Source organism: Maniola hyperantus, chromosome 5, assembly GCF_902806685.2.
Source record: "Maniola hyperantus chromosome 5, iAphHyp1.2, whole genome shotgun sequence".
Classification (NCBI taxonomy): Eukaryota; Metazoa; Arthropoda; class Insecta; order Lepidoptera; family Nymphalidae; genus Maniola; species Maniola hyperantus.
In genome coordinates this window covers 4,682,799-4,707,224 of record NC_048540.1, presented here as the reverse complement: position 1 = coordinate 4,707,224, position 24,426 = coordinate 4,682,799, and the positions used below count along the sequence as shown (strand labels likewise).

Sequence of the window (24,426 nt, the reverse complement as noted above, 5' to 3'; positions counted from 1 at the left end):
CAACAAAGTGATCCTATAAGGGTTCCGTTTTTCCTTTTGAGGTACGGAACCTTAAAAAAGAAGGCTGCTTGCAGGAAAGAAAGTTGAAGGTTAATCTTGTGTAATACCTACCTCCGTTCCTAGTAAAAATAGCTTACATACCTATCTAGTAATATTTTGAAATGGGCAGAACGAAAACTTCTAGTTTTAGAATTAGGAGAAAGTTGTTTTTTGATTAGATAATTCCAAGCTATCCAGACGTGGATTGTATACACATTCTTACTGGAGTTATTACTATGAGTTTGCAGCAAAAAATACAAAGCATACGTGCATGTTTGACAGTTCGTATGTGACATATCCAGACGTATCTCATAACTTATTTTGTTGAATTTAGGTTTGCACTGCAGAAAATCTTAGAGAAAATCAGGTACTTAAATTCTTCAAGATTTTGTTGAAAAAATGTCAAACGCGGTACCTCTTTAATAAACTACATGACAATGCAAACGCAGTTTGATACATTAACAGAAAACAGTGTTTTCGTACCACTTGCTCAAAAAAGTGACATTCAATGCCACAAAAAGCGTACATAACAATGGTCATTTTTAATCTGTTCAAAACAGGGAAAGAAAATTGTACTGAATTTCATTCATCCCCTAGGGAGAGAATGTGATTTAAATTTGGAATACTTAGGTACCGAAATAGGTACCGAAATTTATACTGAACTTTTTATTTCTTTTTTTTATTTATTCAGATACAAGTTAGACCTTGACTGCAATCTCACCTAATGGTAAGTGACGATGCAGTCTAAGGTGGAAGCGGGCTAACCTGGAAGGAGTATGGCAATTTTTATTAAACCCATACACCTTTGGTTTCTACACGGCATCATACCGGAACGCTAAATTGCTTGGCGGCACGGCTTTGCCGGTAGGGTGGTAAATAGCCACGGCCGAGGTCTCCCACCAGACAGACAGACTACATCTGTGGTTTTTTTTTAAATTACCAACATAAAGAATGTTTAACAAATCCAATTTAGACACAGCAAAAACCACGAAGGTTTACACCATTGAGTTTGTATATAAAGCATTATACATCTTTTTGAAAAAGGAATACGCATTTATTATGCAGTTATGATTATTAAATAAAATTACGAAAACCGACAAGGCCGTATGAGATTGATGCCTTTGCTTTTCCGACAAAAAATATTAGTCTAGGAATTTGCCGCGTTTTTGTTTTCTTCAAATACAAAAACGTTAAGTTTTTTTTAATTTATTTTTATAAATAAGTTAATGTTCTAAAAATACGTTTAATAAATGCTTATATCATATTTTTATTGTGTAAATTTTTTCGCAAATGGTACGAAAAGTAGAGTATTTACCTCGGTGATAAAGCTGTCTTAGTCTTGGGTGAACTTAAATCGTCACCCGCGACAGAAGACACTGCTTTATCCCCTTGGTTAATAATCTACTATTTCAATATATTTTTATGTAAATGTTTCGTCAGTGCAAACTCACGGTTACATTATTATGTTATATATTATGCGAATGTTCTTGACTTTGATTATGTTAATACCCATGTTAAATATGTAAACCACGACTCTACATACAACACTATTGTATTATTATATCATTAGATGTGATTTGTCATCGGTATATTTTATTTTAAAAAAAGATCCTCACAGGATACATGCAATACATTTTAAGATGTTTAAACATACTTACCTCGCTCGGATAACGTATGCGCGTCGTTTTAACTGCAAAAATAGTGTTGTCGGATATTATAGTAGATATCTATTATTTTAAGTGGTTGAGTATAAAATGAAATGGTAATATTTGTGCATTTTTTATTTATACTTATTATAAAAACAAACCAATTTATTTGAGATGGTACCTATATTATCCCGTCAAAATAGGTAGACCTTGTAGGTAGACGTAGTTGTTCAAGCCTTTGAAAAAGTTTGCAATCACAAATAATGATAAAACTGATAAAATAAAATAAAAAACTAAAAATGTTAAAGTCATTATAATATAGACTTTTGTTTGTGTTGAATTGTTGTCTTAGGCACAGAATAGAATATAATAGGTAGGTAACTAGGTAGGTATGTATAAGAGATCGATATCTATCATTAGGTATATTGTTTCAATTTGGTTATGCATACTTAACTAGTTGATCAGTAAGTAGGTACTAAGTAGGTAGTAGTAAATAATAAATTATGTATTAAATCGGCGTATATAGCATTGTAAGTAGGCGTCGAATATATTTAGAAGTTAATATTTATTTCAGTGCACAAATAGGTAGGTAGGTTGGTGCGTTTCCGTTTAACCTTTATCGTGATAAATAACGTGGTACCTACTTGAATATAATACCTAAGTACTAGCTGAACCGCCCCGGCTTCGCTCGGGTGGAGTTTAGAAAATTGAGGGGGAGCTTGAATTAAATTTTGCTCTCCGTAAGAACCATCCTCGTACTTCAAGGAGTATTATAAAAAAAGAATTAGCGAAATCGGTTCAGCTGTTCTCGAGATTTGCGATGAGCAACACATTTAGTGATTCATTTTTATATTATAGACTAGCTTATACTCGCGTCTTCGTCCGCGTGGACTACACAAATATCCAACCTCTATTTCACTCCTTTAGGGGTTGAATTTTCAGAAATTCTTTCTTAGTGGATGCCTACGTCATAATAACTATCTGCATGCCAAATTTCAGCCCGATCCGTCTAGTAGTTCGAGCTGTGCGTTGATAGATCATTCAGTCAGTCAGTCAGTCAGTCAATCAGTCAGTCAGTCACCTTTTCCTTTTATATATTTAGATGTGTTGTTATAAATATTTACGATTAAATATATTACAAAAATCTTATTTATAGTCCGTAAGAAATGACTACTCACGCGCCATTTTAACTTTACATAACTCTCATGTCAAAAGTACGCTTCACCATTTAAAATAAGAACTAAAATAATTGTACTTTTGACATGAAACGTGACACAAAAAGTTAAAATGGCGCATGAGGAATTAAATTTTACGCGTTATAGTTCCTTTATAGTCCCCCTTCTACTTTCTCTTAAAGGACTCTCTGCCTTGGATAAGATCGTAATTAAAGCGCTACGGTTGCCTGTTCTACTCATATTGATTATATTCTTGTGTACCCAATGGATATTTTTATGGTGTACTACAGTGAAGTATATCGAAAACGCCCTGAATGGCTTCGAAAAAAGGACGATACGGTTATGCCTATGCTTGCTAGACTTGGCGGTGGCACCAGATTTTACTGTTTTAGAAAAATATTTTTTTATTTATTCTTCAAAAGAGTGCAAAATTTCTACCTACATTCAATATTGCCTTAAATCATTTGAAGCCTCAATAGGTCAACGGTCAACGGTTAACGATTGGTTAAATGCGAAAGGTCAACGAACGGTGCAAAGTTCAAACCCTACGCGTTGCACTGAAAAAAATAATTTACTGTTGGTCTGATTCGTTACAGAGAAAAAAAACAAGAAAGAGGTCCATGTTGACGTGACTATTATTTTTACGGTAGGTATTACTGCATTACTGTACTACTTTACTGTTACTGTGCAGTGAGCTGTGATAGCCTAGTGTTTAAGACTCCGCCTCTTAATCGGAGGTCGGGGGATCGATGCCGGGCATGCACCTCTAACTTTTCTGAGCTATGTGCGTTATTAAGTACTTACTTAAAATATCACTTTCTTTAACGGTAAAGGAAAACATTGTGATGAAACCTGCATTTTTTTTAATTTTTTTTTAATAGAGATAGCGAGCAAACAAGCAGGCGGGTCACCTGCTGTTAAGTGATTACCGCCGTCCATGAACATTTGCAGCACCAGAGGAACCGCCGATGCGTTGCCGGCCTTATAGGAATTTGTTGATCCGCCCCTTGAATAACCCCATGTTGTAATCTAGTGGGAACACCGCCGATGGGAGTGCATGCCAGAGAGTTCTCCATAGTGTTCACAAAGGTGTGTGAAGTCTGTCAATCCGCAATTGGGCAGCGTGGTAGACTATGGCCAAAGCCCATCTCTCAAGTAGCCTTTGTCACTCTCCAGGTCTTTAATTAAGTATATGCAAAAAATGACACCAATCCGTTGCTCCGTTGCGGTGTGATTGAGGGACAAATCCATAAACCAGCAAACAAATACACTTTTGTATTTATAATAATATGGGTAGTGATTCAAATGAGAATGAAACTACGCTTGTATAGAGCGAGCGTCGTAGAGTCCTCTGTTAAAATTGCTATAAAGACGGGAACTAATCTTATCTATGGGGGCTGACTCGCACTGAATGGAATCTTATTATGTTCGTTACATAATTTGCATTTGAATGCCGCGCTGTATGTGCTCGCACGACTGTTAATGAATAGATAATTTGTTATGTACGCTGTTCAACGTAGACTATCTTATCTATGTATGCCGTAAAAAGGAAGATTTCCTACGGGATTTTAAAAACATAAATTAATGCCAATGAAGTCGCTGAGATAATTACACTTTATACAGGCGATTATTTTTTTGTGTACTGTGTGTATTGGTGTATGTACCTATGTGTGTGTGTGTGTGTGTGTGTGTGTGTGTGTGTGTGTGTGTGTGTGTGCGCGTATATTTGTCACTCTTTCACACAAAAACTAGTTAGTTTTTGTTAAAGCCATGCCCCTTTTGGTTTCTACACGGCATCGTACCGGAACGCTAAATCACTTGGCGGCACGGGTTTGCCGGTAGGGTGGTAACTAGCCGCGGCCGAAGCCTCCCCCCCCGACGAAACCGGGTTTTGTTTTTCTAAAGAATATTAGCCATGTTAAGCGTCAGGCTTGTGCTAGGAGTAGGTACGACAATAGTGCAACGAGCGGGGTTTGAACCGTCGACCTTTCGGTTTTCAGTCCACTCCTTTACCGGTTGAGCTATTGAGGCTCGATTGTTAAAAACAAGATGAATTCTCGGGCATCATCTACATAGCTTAGGATAAAATGTGAATAACACTGAAAGTAGGTACCTATATTATGAGGTGTATCCAAAAACTCCAAGTGGAGCGTAGTAAATAAATGAAGAGGTAGCTCGGGGCATCACATCAATTATGTATGGGGTACGGGAATAGGGAGCGCTTTATGTCGGCCGCGTTTCGTAATCAACGTAGGATTACCCCGCCATTGTGTCGGATGCGGTGGTTCTACGTGTTACTGAGACGTTAGAAGCTAACCCCAATCAACCGATAGTCATTGGCTTCATCGCAACAGGAAAACATTTGTAGGTATTGTCTCAAGCTTGATAGGTACTCACGTATAAGTAGTGTCGAACCAAATGACTTTTCACGCGCCATTTTAACTGTATGAGTCAACTGTCATCTCAAAAGTACAGTTCACCTTTAAATCTAAATATATAAAAGGCAAAGGTGACTGACTGACTGACTGACTGACTGAATGATCTATCAACGCGCAGCTCAAACTACTGGACGGATCGGGCTGAAATTTGGCATGCAGATAGCTAATTTATGACGTAGTAGGCATCCGCTAAGAAAGGATTTTTGAATATTCAACCCCTAAGGGAGTGAAATAAGGGTTTGAAATATGTGTAGTCCACGCGGACAAAGTCGCGAGCATAAGCTCTATACATTGCTCTATATATTCTCAAAAAACAAACGAAATAAACAATGGTGAAAACGTAACTTGCGTCACGCAATTCTCCCTTCAGGTAGTCACGAGCCTTTAGACAAAGGGTGGAATTGTTTTTTGAGGAAAACCCTTGAAAATCCACAAAGGAATAAGTAGAGGAAATAATTATCCTTTTTCCAGAGACGTGACTGCCTTCTTACTTGTAAGCACTTGTAAATGGGGATCCAATATTTTCTTACTATCTATACCTACCTACATGGTGTGTTGAAAAGATTTTCTTTTTGTACATAAAGCTTGAAACACACACAACGCGCGACGAAACGTGCAACGTAACTTAATATTGTACACTACAAATTAACATAAGGGCGATAGCACTATACGAAGCTCACGTAAGAGCGGTAACGCACTCATCCGATTCGAGTCCATGAAATCTAAATGCATAAAAAGAAAGGTGACTGACTGACTAACTGACTGACTGACTGATCTATCAACGCACAGCTCAAACTACTGGACGGATCGAGCTGAAATTTGGCATGCAGATAGCTATTATGACGTAGGCAACCGCTAAGCAAGGGTTTTTGAAAATTCAACCCCTGAGGGGGTGAAATAGGGGTTTGAAATTTCTGTAGTCCACGCGGACGAAGCCGCGAGCATAAGCTAGTTACGGATATAAAAACTCGGACCGAAATCGGATATTTCTTACGCACTAATCTAATATCTGATCGAACTCCTAGCTATTCAGTGGATATCTTTGACATATCTACGTCATAATATGTCCGATTTGAATCCGACGCACATCCGAATATTTTCACGGATGTCGGAGAGAACTCGGATGACGGAAGTCGGAGCTAGTGCGTAAGCTACCATACTATGAATAGTTCTATGACTACTTCGGAACCTATTTTCACGAATTCGGATCAGATTCAGGCGTAAACGCCCTGAGAGCGATTACGCACGTCTTCTTCTTTATAGTCACGTTGAGCGCTGCAGTGCAAAATGCTTCGTTCAGTTCTAATTGTATTACAAATTGCACTTATGTTCACTGTAACGTACTTCCACCCGTCGCACTTCGTGTTTGTCCAAGCCCTTATAGTCAGCCATAAAGGTCTGTACGCACCTAAGCTGCGCTGCGCGTCACTGCACGTCGCGGCACAGCGCGTCAAAATATTATTTCTATCACTTTGTATGGCGCATATCGCACTAGAGCGGCGCTGCACAGCACTTCACGCGCGCCTTGCCGCGCGTCGCGGCTGGGTGAATATCAGAATGCGTACGGCGCTCGGATAAGATACCCGCGCATCGAGTTAAGTATTTAATGTATAGGCGTGATAGACCTCAAAATAAATAACGTAGTTTTAATTTTTGGCACATGACGGGCTCTTAAAAGCATATCCTCAAAATTCCCAACCCCTAGGATGTCGGCTTCCACCCTTTCCCTCTTCAATGTCGCTCATCTTGCGACGTTGTTGTTCGTACGCGATCGGGCATAGAAGTGACGCGAGCTGCCGCGTACTCCAGTTGTAGTGCGGTAGGTACCGTGAGCGGTCTGAAGTGACGCGCCCTGCAGTCGGACTGAAGCGACGCGCAGTGCAGCTCAGGTGCGTACAGATCATAGAGCAGAAACAAAGAGGAGATGTTGTATTAAGATTTCCCTATGAAATATCGAGTGACATTTTGCGGGGTGAGGGGTTGTGGAACGCCGCCCACTTCTCAATTTTCCATCTGCGGGTTAGTAGCAAAACTACTCGCTTAGCGACCTAACATCGATATGCACCGCAGCGGGGTCTTCTCCGTTTGACCTAGGCCAAAACGGGGGTACGGGCCTCGAGGCATGGCCTCCTTGCCCGGGTGTGGCGCGGGGAAGAACGCTTCCCCGGTAACGTCCTTTAAGCCGTTGTCGGCTAAGGCCTGCCTTCTTGGCTTAGGGCCTCGAGGTCTCGGTTTTGTGTTGGGTCCAGGGCGCCCGTACTGTAGGCTGTGGGCTCGTCATTGTGCACAGGGGTATTATCAACGCCGGTAAAGCTTGCGTCGTCCTCATCGTCGTCCTCTTCATCAGCACGTTGCGCTGGTGTGGGTGACCGCAGAAGCTCGCGAGGTAGAGGACGCCCGTTTGGTGGTCTGGGTTGAAGCGGTGCTATCCCGTGGAGGTGTATGTACGGTCCATGGTCCGCGCGGGCGAACATTCGCCGCGCAAGTGCATGGACGTACTCCTCCACGGTGGGCGTCTTGGTATCCCGATGAATGACGTCGTTTCTGACGTACCTCGGAGCTCCAACAATCAGGCGCAGGCACTTGTTCTGTTGAACCTGTAGCCGGCGCTTCTGGTAAGCCGAACAAAGAGCGTACCACGCAGGTGCCGCATACGTCAGGCGTGAGCGGACATAGGCTCCGTAGATACGGAGTTTGGTCTTCGGTGATAGTCTTGAGGTGAGGACCTGGTACAGCATCGACGTGGCCGCCTTTGCGTGGTTCACGGCGTGATCCACCGTCGGAACCATGTTTAGGTTACAGTCGATGCGGCACCCCAAGTAGCACACCGAAGTCTGCCACTCTATGCCCTGGCCTCGAAGTTGGAGCTGACGTAGCGGCTTCCGTACGCCGAACAGAATGGCTGCCGTTTTCCCCACGTTGACAGCCATTCTCCATTTGTCCAGCCATTCAGGAAGCAGGTTCAACAGGCGTTGCATGCGATTAGTGGCAACAATTTGGTGATAGGACGACGCAAGATACGCACTGTCGTCAGCGTAAAGTGACAACAGTACGTCTTCCTCCCCCTCGCGCAGATGACCGGCGAGGGTAGGGATATCATCTGTATACACTGCGTACAGACATGGTGATAGACAGCTGCCTTGGGGTACTCCGGCGCGTATTGGGCGAGGCTGGGAGTCCGCGCCGTCCACGGATACATAGAACGACCTGCCCTCCAGGTATGAAGCTACCAGACGAACGATCGCGGGTGGCAAGTTAGTGCAGAGAAGTTTCGCCAGGAGTCCGGCGTGCCACACGCGGTCGAAAGCCTTTTCGATATCTAGAAAGACCCCGACGGTGCAGTATCCTCTGTTCTTCTCACTGGCGATGTGGTGTAGTCCTCTTGCCAGCTGGAGCGTCGTGGAATGATTACTGCGAAAGCCAAACTGCTCATCCCTCGGTTGTAAGTGGGGGGCGAGCCTCCGCAGCAATAGACGCTCAAACAGCTTCGCGATGTGCGGCAAAAGGGTGATCGGACGGTAGCTCCCTGTTAGACGGCGGTCTTTTCCTGGTTTGGGGATAGTGATAATCTTTCCCAGCTTCCAAGTCTCAGGAAAATGTGAGGTACGGAGTACCCCGTTAAAAACTCTCGTCAGTGCTACGAGAGCTCTTCGAGGCAGCTGCTGTAACGCGGCGATCGGGATCCTGTCAGGGCCTGGCGCCTTCTTTTTTGGTAGTCTGAAGACGGTCTTTCTCAGTTCAGACGGAGAGATAAAGTCTTCTCCCTGAAGCGGAGGTATCTGGGCCGACAGGAAATCTTCCACTTGTTGGTAGATCGCCGCGTGGTGTCTGGTCGTGGTGTCGTCGGTGGCCGATGGGTTGGGGGTAAATTGACCTTCCATATACTCCGCCATGATCTCTGCTCTTTCGATGGCGGAGTATCTTCGCCTACCCTCACGGTCTAGCAGAGGGTAGACGGGTGTGGTAGTTCCGGTAAGAGTCTTACAGAGGTGGTACAGGGTGGTATCTGACTCCGACGCCACATCGATGATATCCTCCCAGGCGGCATCTTCACGGGCGCTGAGTGCATGTGCCAACTCCTCTGTAAGACGGTTGAGATCTTGCTTGACCCTTGGGCAGCGAGTTCGCGCCCAAAGCTTGCGTAGGGCACGTTTTTTCACAAGCTTGTCTCGGAGTGACCTCGGCAGCAGATCCCTTCGGCCAGCGTGTGGTTTAGTGGTCGTTGCCGCGTCTTTGGCATTTTGTATGGCCACCATGAGTGTACGGGCGGCCCGGTCCACATCCACTGGGGTCGATATCGGTCCTACCAGCTCAAACTTCGACAGCGCGCTGGCGTACTTTTCCCAGTCTGTTATGGTTCTGGGAGGTGGCGGTATAGTAAAGTCGCGCTGGAGGTTCAGCGTTACAAGTATGGGCAAGTGTTCAGTGTCGAGGTCGTATAAGGTTTCAACACTGATGGGATGGTCAATCTGGTGGTGCAACACGATGTCCAGGACGTCGGGCTGGTGGTGGTGATTTGTTGGTATGTTAGTCGGTGAACCTGGTCCCAGAATACCATAACGGTGGCGCTCACTGTCTTCGAGTAGCTGCCTTCCGGTCGTGGTGTTGACACGCGAGCCCCAGGCTTGGTGCTTTGCGTTTAAATCACCCACGACTAGTGTGGGGCTTTGCGACTCGAAGAGAGTCTGGACATCGTTGCTGTAGAAAGTCGTGTTCGGAGGTTTGTAGGCGGCATATAATTTAAGTTCTTCCTCCCCGGCTTGAACACGCACTCCTTGAGTACGCATGGATCTGTACGGTGCATGTTCCAGCTCATCATGTACAATGTCCCTCCGCACCAGGGCCGCCGTTCCTCTGTAGGCGTAGCCCCGGGGAGAGACTTCGTCACGCCGGTACACGAAGTAGTTTGGGATTCGGAGCTCCACGTGTTCCGCGAGCTTCGTCTCGCCCAGGAGGATAACATGGACGTCCTGCGACTGGGCGAGTGTAGTTAATTCCCGGACATGCCCTCTAATGCCACCTGGGTTCCAGTACAGTACTTTTAGCAAAAACGGAATTGTGTTAGGACGGCCATTCCTGCTGCGATCGCTGGCATTATGCCCTGGCCCTGAAGGTATGCCGTGAGGCCGGTCATCAGAGCCTCCACCACAACCCGGACTATGGCCATGACGTCCGGGTTGGTTTGCGCTTCCCCCTGGTCCTGGTATGTGTGTGGTAGGGTGTATGTAGGCGCTTCAGTGGGCTGTTGGGTGTGGCGCTGGGAGAATCTTGAGGCAGATGTTTGCACAGGTCGTTGAGCGGTCTGTTGAGTAATCGGTTGGGCGAGCCCTTGGATATGCACCTGCACTGGTCGTGCGGATGTTTGGGTCGGCACCTGAACTGGAGCCTGGGCAGAGGGCTGAGCGGTCGTCTGTGTGTATGCCCAGGTCTGAGCATTTGTTTGTGTAGTTGCCTGGGCGGATACTTGAGCAGTGGTTTCAACGGGCATTTGGGCGTGTTCTTGGGTGGGTGGGCGGTGAGCAGTGGCCTCCTCCCTTGTTTGCCTCGAGTGAGGTGTGGAGGCAGCTGCTGGCTCAGCGCGCGCCAATCGGGCGGCTCGATTTCTCTTTTTCTTTTTTTTACGAAGAACTCGTCGATATATTGATATTTTGATATATTGATCGTCGATATAAATATCGATATATTGATGTCACTACATAGTTCAGCTATCTCACACTAGATGTCAATAATCTAGAACTATTTTAATAATTACGTATAAAATTACTTACAAATGAAATGTGATACCATTCATAGCATCAGAACGTCTGTCTGAATAACTTTGACACGATAAAACACAACACTTCATCCTTTTGTTCTTAAAAACGCGAAAACACACCGATAATACGAGTCTCAATATATGTGAACCTGACGAACGCAGACAGCATACTAACTAAGGCCCCGCCCACAGTGATGACGTCAGGACCTAGTTGAAAATCACAGTGCACAGTTGCTAAGGCCAACTCCTCTTTGTTTCTGCTCTATGGTACAGATCTTTAATGCTTAGTACAATAGCTAATACTGGCTGGGACTGTAAAATTCAGTTCAGTTTTATGACGACGGCATGTGGAGTGGATGCTAACGTCACAAATTGAAACTATAATAGTACCTAATAAATACGGTTGATTATTAAAACCGTTTTTCCTACTTAATGACCTTTGACCCCGTTAAAAATTTCAGCAGCACACGGATCGATGGAAACTTTTGATATTTGTTTAAAACAACTGGGCATATAAAGGTTCAAAATGTTCATACCTAAATCTAGCCAACCATTGAAGGACAAACCAACAAACCAATAGACCAATAAACTACTTAACACACTTTCGCATTTATAATATGGGTAGGGATTTTTATTTATTTATTCAGATACAAGTTAGCTCTTGACTGCAATCTCACCTGGTGGTAAGTGATGATGCAGTCTTAGATGATAGCGGGCTAACCTGGAATGGGTAGGTATGGCAGTTTTTATTAAACCCATACCCCTTTGGTTTCTACACGGCATCGTACCGGAACGCTAAATCGCTTGGCGGCACGGCTTTGCCGGTAGGGTGGTAACTAGCCGCGGCCGAAGCCTCCCACCCGACGAAACCGGGTTTTTTTAAAAAGAATATTAGCCATGTTAAGCGTCAGGCTTGTGCTAGGAGTAGGTACGACATGGCATTGTAATCAAGATCAAATTGATGACACAAGTAGTAGTATGTAGGGAATATAAATAAAATATCAAATGTATGATTGAGATAATATATTGGATAATCATTACACAGCAGAATAGATTGCATTAAACATATATAAAGAACTAGTATTTTGCTCGCTGCTCGAGCTGCTAAAGCAGCTCTCGAGGTCTATAATCGTCATTTTGAATAATAAAAAATTTTGTATGAAAAAAAAAAATCCGCCATTTTGAATTTTTTTTCCATCCATCGAGTAGACCTTCGGACCCTGATCATCTCTTGCCAAGAAACCATTCTTCCATCTTTCGTACCCTCCGAGATGGACGCCGATGAAATTTGTATGGCGGCCATCTTTTTTTCGGAATTTTAATTTTTTTTTCAAATTTTTGGCAATTGGACGAGGTTTCGAATGACATTTGGTCGAGCACCTCCCACCTATCTTCGATACCTAAAGCGTGCCCTTCACCCGTCTCCGAAATCCTCAATCATCAGCTCCCTCCATATGTTACCCTAAAAGAATCTTTGTCTTCTATATGAAACCATAAGTGAAAAAAAAAAAGTTTCATACAAAATTTTACAGGAGGAAATTTTTTGAAAATCTCGGCCGCCATCTTGTTTTTCCAATTTTTTTCACTTTTTCTAAAAATCGTTTGCTAACATCTAAAATAACTGCAAGTTTAAACAAAATCGGTTGGAAAACAAAAAAGTTACAAAAGTCAGGTCGGCCGCCATCTTGTTTTTCTGAAATGTCATAATTTTTCCCTACTCGAATCCCACTTCTGAACATATCTCCCATACATTATTATATCATTTTCTATCTCTTTCTAGGAGAACAATTATGTCAATGAGTCAGTCAGTCAGTGGTAATTGAGCTATATATAGTATAACTAGTATTTTGCTCGCTGCTCGAGCTGCTAAAGCAGCTCTCGAGGTCTATAATCGCCATTTTGAATAATAAAAAATTTTGTATGAAAAAAAAAATTCCGCCATTTTGAATTTTTTTTCGATCCATCGAGTAGACTTTTGGATCCTGATCATCTCTTGCCAAGAAACCGTTCTTCCATCATTCGTACCCTCCGAGATGGACGCCGATGAAATTTGTATGGCGGCCATCTTTTTTTCGGAATTTTGAATTTTTTTTTAAATTTTTGGCAATTGGATGAGGTTTCGAATGACATTTGGTCGAGCACCTCCCACCTATCTTCAATACCTTGAGCGTGCCCTTCACCCGTCTCCGAAATCCTCAATCATCAGCTCTCTCCATATGTTGCCCTAAAGGAATCTTTGTTTTCTATATGAAACCGTGATTGAAAAAAAAAAGTTTCATACAAAATTTTACAGGAGGAAATTTTTTGAAAATCTCGGCCGCCATCTTGTTTTTCCAATTTTTTTCACATTTTCTAAAAATCGTTTACTAATATCTTCAATTGTTGCAAGTTGTAACAAAATCGGTTGGAAAACAAAAAAGTTACAAAAGTCAGGTCGGCCGCCATCTTGTTTTTCTGAAATGTCATAATTTTTCCCTAGTCGAATCCCACTTCTGAACATATCTCCCATACATTATTATATCATTTTCTATCTCTTTCTAGGAGAACAATTATGTCAATCAGTGAGTGAGTGGTAATTGAGCTATATATAGTATAACTAGTATTTTGCTCGCTGCTCGAGCTGCTAAAGCAGCTCTCGAGGTCTATAATCGCAATTTTGAATAATAAAAAAATTTGTATGAAAAAATAAATTCCGCCATTTTGAATTTTTTTTCAAGTCATCGAATAGACCTTAGGATCCTGATCATCTCTTGCCAAAAAACCACTCTTCCATCTGTCATACCCTCCGAGATGGACGCCGATGAAATTTGTATGGCGGCCATCTTTTTTTCGGAATTTAGAATTTTTTTTCAAATTTTTGGTAATTGGACGAGGTTTCGAATGACATTTGGTCGAGCACCTCCCACCTATCTTCAATACCTTGAGCGTGCCCTTCACCCGTCTCCGAAATCCTCAATCATCTGCTCCCTCCATATGTTGCCCTAAAGGAATCTTTGTCTTCTATATGAAACCACAAGTGAAAAAAAAAAGTTTCATACAAAATTTTACAGGAGGGAATTTTTTGAAAATCTCGGCCGCCATCTTGTTTTTCAAATTTTTTTCACTTTTTCTAAAAACCGTTTACTAATATCTTCAATTGTTGCAAGTTGTAACAAAATCGGTTGGAAAACAAAAAAGTTACAAAAGTCAGGTCGGCCGCCATCTTGTTTTTCTGAAATGTCATAATTTTTCCCTAGTCGAATCCCACTTCTGAACATATCTCCCATACATTATTATATCATTTTCTATCTCTTTCTAGGAGAACAATTATGTCAATCAGTGAGTGAGTGGTAATTGAGCTATATATAGTATAACTAGTATTTTGCTCGCTGCTCGAGCTGCTAAAGCAGCTCTCGAGGTCTATAATGGCCCTTTGAACAATTTTAAAAAAGTCATACATTTTCTATGAAAAAAAAAATTCCGCCATTTTGAATTTTTTTTCAAGTCATCGAATAGACCTTTGAATCCTGATCATCTTTTGCCAAGAAACCACTCTTCCATCTTTCGTACCCTCCGAGATGGACGCCGATGAAATTTGTATGGCGGCCATCTTTTTTTCGGAATTTTAAATTTTTTTTCAAATTTTTGGCAATTGGATGAGGTTTCGAATGACATTTGGTCGAGCACCTCCCACCTATCTTCAATACCTTGAGCGTGCCCTTCACCCGTCTCCGAAATCCTCAATCATCAGCTCCCTCCATATGTTGCCCTAAAGGAATCTTTGTCTTCTATATGAAACCGTGATTGAAAAAAAAAAGTTTCATACAAAATTTTACAGGAGGAAATTTTTTGAAAATCTCGGCCGCCATCTTGTTTTTCCAATTTTTTACACTTTTTCTAAAACATGTTTACTAATATCTTCAATAGTTGCAAGTTGTAACAAAATCGGTTGGAAAACAAAAAAGTTACAAAAGTCAGGTCGGCCGCCATCTTGTTTTTCTGAAATGTCATAATTTTTCCCTACTCGAATCCCACTTCTGAACATATCTCCCATACATTATTATATCATTTTCTATCTCTTTCTAGGAGAACAATTATGTCAATGAGTCAGTGAGTGAGTGAGTGAGTGGTAATTGAGCTATATATAGTATAACTAGTATTTTGCTCGCTGCTCGAGCTGCTAAAGCAGCTCTCGAGGTCTATAATCGCCATTTTGAATAAATAAAAAATTTTTTAAATTTTGTATGAAAAAATAAATTCCGCCATTTTGAATTTTTTTTCAAGTCATCGAATAGACCTTTAGATCCTGATCATCTTTTGCCAAGAAACCACTCTTCCATCTTTGATACCCTCAGAGATGGACGCCGACGAAATTTGTATGGCGGCCATCTTTTTTTCGGAATTTTGAATTTTTTTCCAAATTTTTGGCAATTGGACGAGGTTTCGAATGACATTTGGTCGAGCACCTCCCACCTATCTTCGATACCTAAAGCGTGCCCTTCACCCGTCTCCGAAATCCTCAATCATCAGCTCCCTCCATATGTTACCCTAAAAGAATCTTTGTCTTCTATATGAAACCATAAGTGAAAAAAAAAAGTTTCATACAAAATTTTACAGGAGGAAATTTTTTGAAAATCTCGGCCGCCATCTTGTTTTTCCAATTTTTTTCACTTTTTCTAAAAATCGTTTGCTAATATCTAAAACAACTGCAAGTTTAAACAAAATCGGTTGGAAAACAAAAAAGTTACAAAAGTCAGGTCGGCCGCCATCTTGTTTTTCTGAAATGTCATAATTTTTCCTTACTCGAATCCCACTTCTGAACATATCTCCCATACATTATTATATCATTTTCTATCTCTTTCTAGGAGAACAATTATGTCAATCAGTGAGTGAGTGGTAATTGAGCTATATATAGTATAATAATAATAACTAGTATTTTGCTCGCTGCTCGAGCTGCTAAAGCAGCTCTCGAGGTCTATAATGGCCCTTTGAACAATTTTAAAAAAGTCATACATTTTCTATGAAAAAAAAAATTCCGCCATTTTGAATTTTTTTTCAAGTCATCGAATAGACCTTTGAATCCTGATCATCTTTTGCCAAGAAACCACTCTTCCATCTTTCGTACCCTCCGAGATGGACGCCGATGAAATTTGTATGGCGGCCATCTTTTTTTCGGAATTTTAAATTTTTTTTCAAATTTTTGGCAATTGGATGAGGTTTCGAATGACATTTGGTCGAGCACCTCCCACCTATCTTCAATACCTTGAGCGTGCCCTTCACCCGTCTCCGAAATCCTCAATCATCAGCTCCCTCCATATGTTGCCCTAAAGGAATCTTTGTCTTCTATATGAAACCGTGATTGAAAAAAAAAAAGTTTCATACAAAATTTTACAGGAGGAAATTTTTTGAAAATCTCGGCCGCCATCTTGTTTTTCCAATTTTTTTCACTTTTTCTAAAAATCGTTTGCTAATATCTTCAATTGTTGCAAGTTGTAACAAAATCGGTTGGAAAACAAAAAAGTTACAAAAGTCAGGTCGGCCGCCATCTTGTTTTTCTGAAATGTCATAATTTTTCCCTAGTCGAATCCCACTTCTGAACATATCTCCCATACATTATTATATCATTTTCTATCTCTTTCTAGGAGAACAATTATGTCAATGAGTCAGTGAGTGAGTGAGTGAGTGGTAATTGAGCTATATATAGTATAAATAATATAATAATAATAATGCACCCTGGTACATCAGAAATGACGATATTCATCGGGACCTTCAAATTGAATACCAAAAAGTTATCACCAAATTTGCCAAAGCCCACGACTATAGGCTTCACCACCACGTTAACGTTGAAGCAATCCAGCTGCTTGACGTAACGGAGACAGTGAAAAGACTAAAAAGGACCAAACCTTTTGAATTAGTGTATAGTGATAAGTGATAGTGTACATAGTGTAATGTGCTGAAAGAACACGTGAACAAAGTGTATCTCTAACCAAGAAAGACTAAGATGCGTCAGTGGACAATTTCTTAGTATATAAGATAATTTTAGGTTAAAATGAAATTACTTATTAGTCATATATTAGGCTAGATCTTAATATAATTGAGTAGCTTATTGGCACTCAACATTAAGGAAAATATATATATATATATATATATATATATATATAATAAATAAAGAAAAAAAACAACCAATTTGGTTCATCACCTTGAGAGCTGCGAAGCCTTGACAAACACACAGATAAACAATTCAGGCAAACTTATAATGCCCTTCTTTTCGCGTCGAAGTTAAAAATAAACTGATCTATAAGAAACATTATGAATAAACATTGGGAAATAAAAGTAAACAATGAAAGTTTACCCAGTCCCCACAATGTTTGGGGAGGCGCGTTACGCCGTAGGCTGGTTGAAATATTATTCAAACAGCAATAATGATAATAACAATATGATAAGCCGTACAGCTACCGTAAAACGTAAAATATAAATACGAAATATTACATACACTACGAGTCCATCCCAATAGCGCCAGATCTGTCTTATTTTCTGAGTATAAGGCTGCCTGGCAACCGGTGCGGAGCGGAGCGGAGATGTGTTGAGCAAGCCAATCAGATTGTCGATAAATAACGTGATAATTTTATTTCGTCATCTGACAAAATTCTGATTGGTTAACTATACACATCTCCGCTCCGCTCCGCACCGGTGGACAGGCAGCCTTAGTCTCGCAAATTGTTATTGCGCTGGAACCATGTCTCATTAACATTGAAATGACGTCATTTTGACGTCAGCCGAAATAAAAATATACCGACCATCAGCTCGAAACTTCAGTCTAGTGCTGTCACTAAATTGGCGTCCATACGCATTAGCAATTTGCGGGACTTATAACAAAATGTGTGCGATAGAGAAGTGTTTGTAAGTGCCTTTAACGTCCGCATATTTGCTAGCTTGAGCCAGGAGCCAACTAAAAGATATCAGCTGCTAAAGGTTCCTACGATTCCTCACTTCTGGTGTCACAAGTCTGGGTGCTGATTTTTATATATTTTTTACAGAATACTGTTAATAATTAATAATTAATACTGCCTTTCCTTTCATCATCATATAAAAATTAGTAAAGTATCATATTATAAAAATTAAGACTCAAACAAAATTACTCGATTCCATTGCATTGCAGACAAGTCAAAATATATACAGGCTAAAATATCCACAGATTTTGATACTCAGAAAGTAAGGCAGCTCTGGCTCTATTGGGATCTTGCTCTAATAATGTGAATTGTTAATTTATATTTTGTAAAACGCTTTGAATTTAAACAGCGTGTAATTTTTATGTATAGTTTAATATTGTTTATTTGCATTTATCTTTTGGTATAGGTACAATATTATAGCATATTTCAGTCATTCATTTTTATCGTGAGTTTATTTCACAAACTAAAAATGTGCAAATACGTATCTTTTACGTATGTCGTGGTGCGAGTGGACTCGTGCTCAGTAGTAAGCTGGCGATGGGTTGATGATGATGATGATCTTGTATAGTAATTAAATTGGTTTGTCATATCATTTTCAATTAAAACGTCTAGTCTATGACAGCGCAGGACAAAGTTTCCAACCCAAAACGTCGAGCAGATGTTTCCGAATTGATAAACAATTAGGGCACTGTAAACGGAGGCCGAAGCCGATTCATCAGTTTTAGACGTATAATTAGTTGGGGCCGATAAATGCTTTAGCGGTTTTTCTCAAAGTTACAAACAAATTCCTTAAAGTCCCTCGGCCGCCCTTTTACGCCTAATTGGATATTTTGTTGACCTTAATATTTTAATGGTCGCTGAACAAAAACCAGGCGAGTTTACTTAACGAGTTTACTTTTTGTAGATCGCTGTGTCAATTTCATGACGGACTGGGTACAAAAAGATTTGACTATCAGCTCGCTCCAGCAATGCCTGCGCATGCAATCCACACTTCCAAACTATAATAATATTTAGGTGTTATAGATTGTTACCTAATACATTCATATCAGTTTAATTACGTAATTTAGATTGTAATTTAAGTTAAGATGACGCTGGCGTGTCCGTGTCCGACAAAAGTCCTATAAAAATTAACAATAAAAAAACAAAAGTGTTGATCACGGTATTTAACAAAGCTATCACCGCTTACTGAATAGTGGATAGTACCAATCCAGGCATTTCTAGTAAGAAGTGGGTTAAAATTTCAAAACTATTGCAATCTAGCGACCGTATCTGGAATCTGGATCGCTTATTCTGGAGCACAGAGAATTCAACTCCTAGAGTACGCATATACAAGGTTTTGCATGAAAACAAATCGTAAAATGTTGGCGGGGGACAGGGGAGAATGTTTTGTTGTGATTGGTGGACTTACAAGTCACGTAATCAAAACAATGTGCGGAATGAGGGTACCGAACGGGCGTGGGCCGACTTTTATGCTCAGCAAGTGCCTAAGCTTGGCGAGCGGGGGTGTTCGGCTATTTAGGCGTCTGTAGGTGGTGGTCTGTGTTCTGAAGTAAAGGCTAAAAATGGTATTAGTAATGTGGCAAACGACGTGTCTATTCCATCTAGTTCTGGAATAAACTTATTGCACTTATTGGAATAATGTGAATTTAACAATAATAATAATATGAATCAAGCTGTGGTTAGGACGACCGCCTCCTAATCGGACGTCGGGGGTTCGATCCCGGGCACGCACGAGTTATGTGCGTTTTAAGTAATTAAATATCACATGCTTTAACGGTGAAGGAAAACATGGTGAGGAATCCTGCACACCTGAGAGTTCTCCATAATGTTCTCAAAGGTGTGTGAAGTCTGCCAATTCGCACTTGGTCAGCGTGGTAGACCACACCCAAAACCCTTCTTACTCTGGGTGACCCATGCTCTGTAGTGAGCCGGCGATGGGTTGATCATGATGAAACAACACTCCGAGCTACCGCCCGCCCTAGGAACGCGACAATGGTTCCGATTCACCTTTGTTTCTACACTAATCAATGTTCCCGCTTGAACTTGTAGTTGTTACAATAGGTATTAGAACGTCTCACTTATAGAAAAAGTATTTTTTCCCTTCTAACTCTGAGAGGAGACCCGTGCTCTGTAGTGAGCCGACAATGAGTTGATCATGATGATGAAGATGGTGAATGTGAAACAAGAATCCAATAACTACAAATTAAAATGTTAGTTTAGTCTACAGTTTTATCAAATGGTAAATTTTGGTAAATTCAACGGAGACTGAGAGGAATGTTCTTTTTGCTATCAGTTTCCATTCAGTGAATTTCGATTTAAAACTTCAAAAGATGCATTTGAGAAACCCGATCTGCATGACTGCACCGCATCGCGGCTGCTTTAAGGTATGATTCCGAACCACGCTGCACGCAGCAGTGCTGCTGCAACAGTGCTGTCACCAGCTGTCACAGTGCTGTCGCGGCACTACTGGTCCCCATACAATCTCTCTAAGCTTATATGAGATTACATTCCGAGCTAGGCAGCAATGTTTCGCTACATTGCTGCCTAGCTCGGAATGTAATCTCATATAAGCTTATAGAGATTGTATGGGGACCAGTAGTGCCGCGACAGCACTGTTGCGGCAGCACTGCTGCGTGCAGCGTGATTCGGAATCATACCTTTAGATCAAAGAAACTTGACTGAAAACTGAAAGAAAGTTCAGAGTTATTCAGCGATGGAGAGTTAAGCTTGGAGTTTCTCTACGTGATCAAATCAGAAATGAGTAGATCCGTAGGAGAATGAAAATAATACCGACGTAGTTCAACGGGAAGCGAAGCTGAAGTTGCAATGGGCAAGTCACATATTTCGAAAAACCTATAAACGTTGGGATTTATCGGTTTTTCGAACTATGTGCCTTGTGCTAGAATGGCAACTTCGCATCGGTAAGTGCAGCATTGGAAGACAGTGGACAGAGAATATCAAACGAGGGAGCCGCTGGATTCAGGCGGCGCAAGACCGTGGCGTGTGGAAGTCCCTACAAGAGACTTATGTCCAGCAGTGCACGTCTTGCTTGATATTGATGATGATGATAAAAATTTAAATAGTAGGTAGGTAAATTTTATACATAATACTGTTATTTATTCTGTGACGATAGCACGATGATAATGAGTGCTAACAAGCTCCTAGCTTAAGCCTCCCTACCTAATTCTGCCTAAGTCACGTTCTAACAAAGATGCAGAACAAATACGCCTTTTACGCAACAACGCTTAAAGTAGGTAATATTTGAATACCTGCGAGATAAGGCCTTCGAGAAATGTAATATTTGTTCAGTGATAAAAGTAACTAAGCGTGAATCGCTCACGTGTTATACGGAGCGGAGATTTTACAGATAAATTGTTGTCTAAATCGAAGCCAAATAATCTTTACTTATTTAAAAATTAATAAAAAATTCTAATTTATTTCATCTAATTAAATAGAATCGATGGATGTAAAGATTAGATTATTAAATCTCTATTAAGTACTTACCTATTTATTAAACAATCGCGAGTTAGATCACACTTTCATACAGTATGCCACAGTTTCCGGAGAAGCCGAAGGCAAACGATTGTCCAAATTGCAAGTTTTTTGTATCTACTTATTATACATATATTATTTAGTAGTATTTTTGTTACCACGAAGAAAACTGGCGAAACACAACATATCATTATGAAAAATTTTGCCATGCAGCCCGGAATTTTGTAATCTTTCCTACGATATTATAAAATCTTAGGTAAGTACCTACTAAAAGAAAGAAAGAAAATGCTTTTCTTTGTTGTTGGGGTCACGGATAAAAACAAAGCATACAAATGTAACATTTTCAACTGTGCACCACCGCAAATGGGTGTACAGCTCAGCATAATGCCTAAAAGACGGACCTACTTCTTATCTTAATTTAATAATCGTCTGGTGGGAGGCTTTTGCCGTGCCGCCAAGCGATTTAGCGTTCCAGTACGATGCCGTGTAGAAACCAAAGGGCCATTGGGTTTATTAAAAACTGGCATACCCCTTCCAGGTTAGCCCACTTCAATCTTAGACTGCATCGTCACTTACCACCTTGTAAGATTGCAGTCAAGAGCTAACTTGTATCTGAATAAAATAAACAAATAATAATAAAATTGTTCCCGTGCATTTCTAACATTATAATATTTAAGTGGGATAATATTTATATTTTGAAGACTAGGCGTTTAGGAAAGAAGGAGAAATAGGAAGCAGTTTGTTAAAATGAGACCTAACCTCGTTTATTTTGACCGCAGTAGGTACGGTGATCTTATTAATCCTGCTCTCTGGACCGCGACCTGAGTGCGCTTGTAGTGTTGAGTGTCGGTTCTTGTTAGAGGCACAGACGACACGAAATATAGACGGAGCTCTCGTGAACACATAATATTTTCTAAGGAAGTATATCCACGGAAATAAATTAGTACAAGGATTTATCTGTTAGGTAATCCCATACAAATGACAGAGACAAAAATTTCAGTGGGCGTTAACCATTTTGAGCACCAACCAATTACAAACACATTTTCAAAAACATTCGAAAATTCAATTTGAAAACATAGTTTCGTTTGTGATTGAGTGGTGGCTCAAAATGGTTAACGCCCAATGAGATTTTTGTCTCTGTCATTTGTATGGGATTACGTAACAGAGAGAGCCCTATAGCAACTTCTTTCTGTGCATAGAGTATATCATTTCCCTTCCGTGAATTTCGATTCACTTCGAATGGTGCATTTCAGGAAACCGATCTGCATGTCTGCATCAAAAAGCGACTTCTTTAGAATGAAATATTGAAAGAATTTTCAGAAGCTAGGTTTCAACGTGACCGAAATTGAAACTACTAAATGTGAACAGACTCAATATGAGTCTCACTGTAAATCCGTAGTATATACTACGTTTTAGTTTAATGATTTACTTTCTACCATGCACTCGTGGAATATAAATGGAAAACATTTTAGTAGATTAGTCACTCGGTTACTCCAATTCGGCAACTAACAATGATTCGGCTAATGATTTGGGATTTATACATATGCACTACTACCACGTTACTTACCTGTATTTTTATCATACTTACAGTAAATGATGCCCGCGACTTCGTTCACGTGAATATAAGTTTTTCAAAAGCTCTGTTGCGGTATACTTGTAAGAAAAACCAACAAACACTCATTTTGGCATTTACAATATTAATAGGATTATTTTGGTATCCCTTCTGCCGTCTATTTTTTCCTTTCATCTGAGATTATGATTCAAACAGGAGGTAATCGTGACGTCACCGACATTACGCTAACGATTGAGTAGGTACTTTATATTACACCTTCCTGCAATTCCCTTCTCGATATTTACTGACTTCCTTGTAGCTACTAAACTTAAAGTACGGAAAGAAGTTAGTGTAGCACTCTCTCTGTTACGTAATTCCATACAAATGAGAGAGACAAAAGTCTCAGTGGGCGTTAACCATTTTGAGGCACCAACCAATCATAAACATGTTTTCAAAACACATTCGAAATTCAATTCGAAAATGTTTTCAAAAAACATTCCAAATTCAATTCGAAAACAGATTCATTTGTGATATAAAAGTTTATTTGAATAAATCTTTCGATTTCTATTTCTATATGTACATATAGACTAGCTGACCCGGCAAACTTCTTACCGCCTAACAGTTGATTCTTCATTTTTTTATTTTTTAATACTTACTTACATTTTTTTTAATTTTTCTCTCCGTAAGAACCATCCTCGTACTTCAAATATATATTCCTTATATTATAAAAAAAGAATTAGTGAAATCGGTTCTGCTGTTCTCGAGATTTGCGTTCAGCAACACATTTAGCTATTCATTTTTATATAGAGAGATGTACATTTATTATAAATCTATTCTGTTAAAATAGTTTCAAATAAACTATAGGTAGGTATATCTATAGTTTATTTGAATGTAGATTTATCTCTACGTATTCAACATGAACTGCATTCGTAGCAACAGCAATTAAAACCTAGCAAAAATAATCAAATTGAGCTGGCTCATGCCCAAAATAACGATACATACCTAATAACAATGTTTCCGCTTCTTTTATAAACCCATATGTTTTACAGTCTCGTTAAAAAGTGAATACACGTTGGAAAATTGTAAATAGATGGAAAAAGAATCGGTCAAGTGCGAGTCAGACTCGCATACGAAGGGCTCCGTACCATCGTATTTTAACATTTTTATGAGCAACACTGCTATGACAACAGCGCCATCTATAAGTGATTTAGGAAATAATTTTTTTGTGAACACATCAATTTTTTGTGATATTGGCACAAATTCATGGTTTTCGGATTTTTTTCCTTTACTTGTGCTATAAGACCTACCTGCCTGCCAAATTTCGTGATTCTAGGTCAACGGGAAGTACCCTATAAGTTTTCTTAACAGACACGACAAACAGACGGACAGACAGACCGAGA

The 24,426-nt window shown here is 40.4% G+C and overlaps 1 protein-coding gene across 3 annotated transcripts in view; it reads left to right on the top strand.

Moving 5' to 3' along the window:
* Nucleotides 1–24,426, top strand: part of LOC117982148 (protein qui-1) — a 147,490-nt gene that overhangs the window by 12,007 nt on the left and 111,057 nt on the right. Inside the window, exon 1 of one of the 3 annotated variants that reach the window (XM_069498941.1) lies at nucleotides 21,607–21,730. The exons of the other annotated variants lie outside the window; for them this stretch is intronic. The gene's annotated coding sequence lies outside the window, so the exon portion shown is untranslated. Of the gene's footprint in view, nucleotides 1–21,606; nucleotides 21,731–24,426 lie in introns of those variants that run through there. 3 annotated transcript variants of the gene reach the window in all.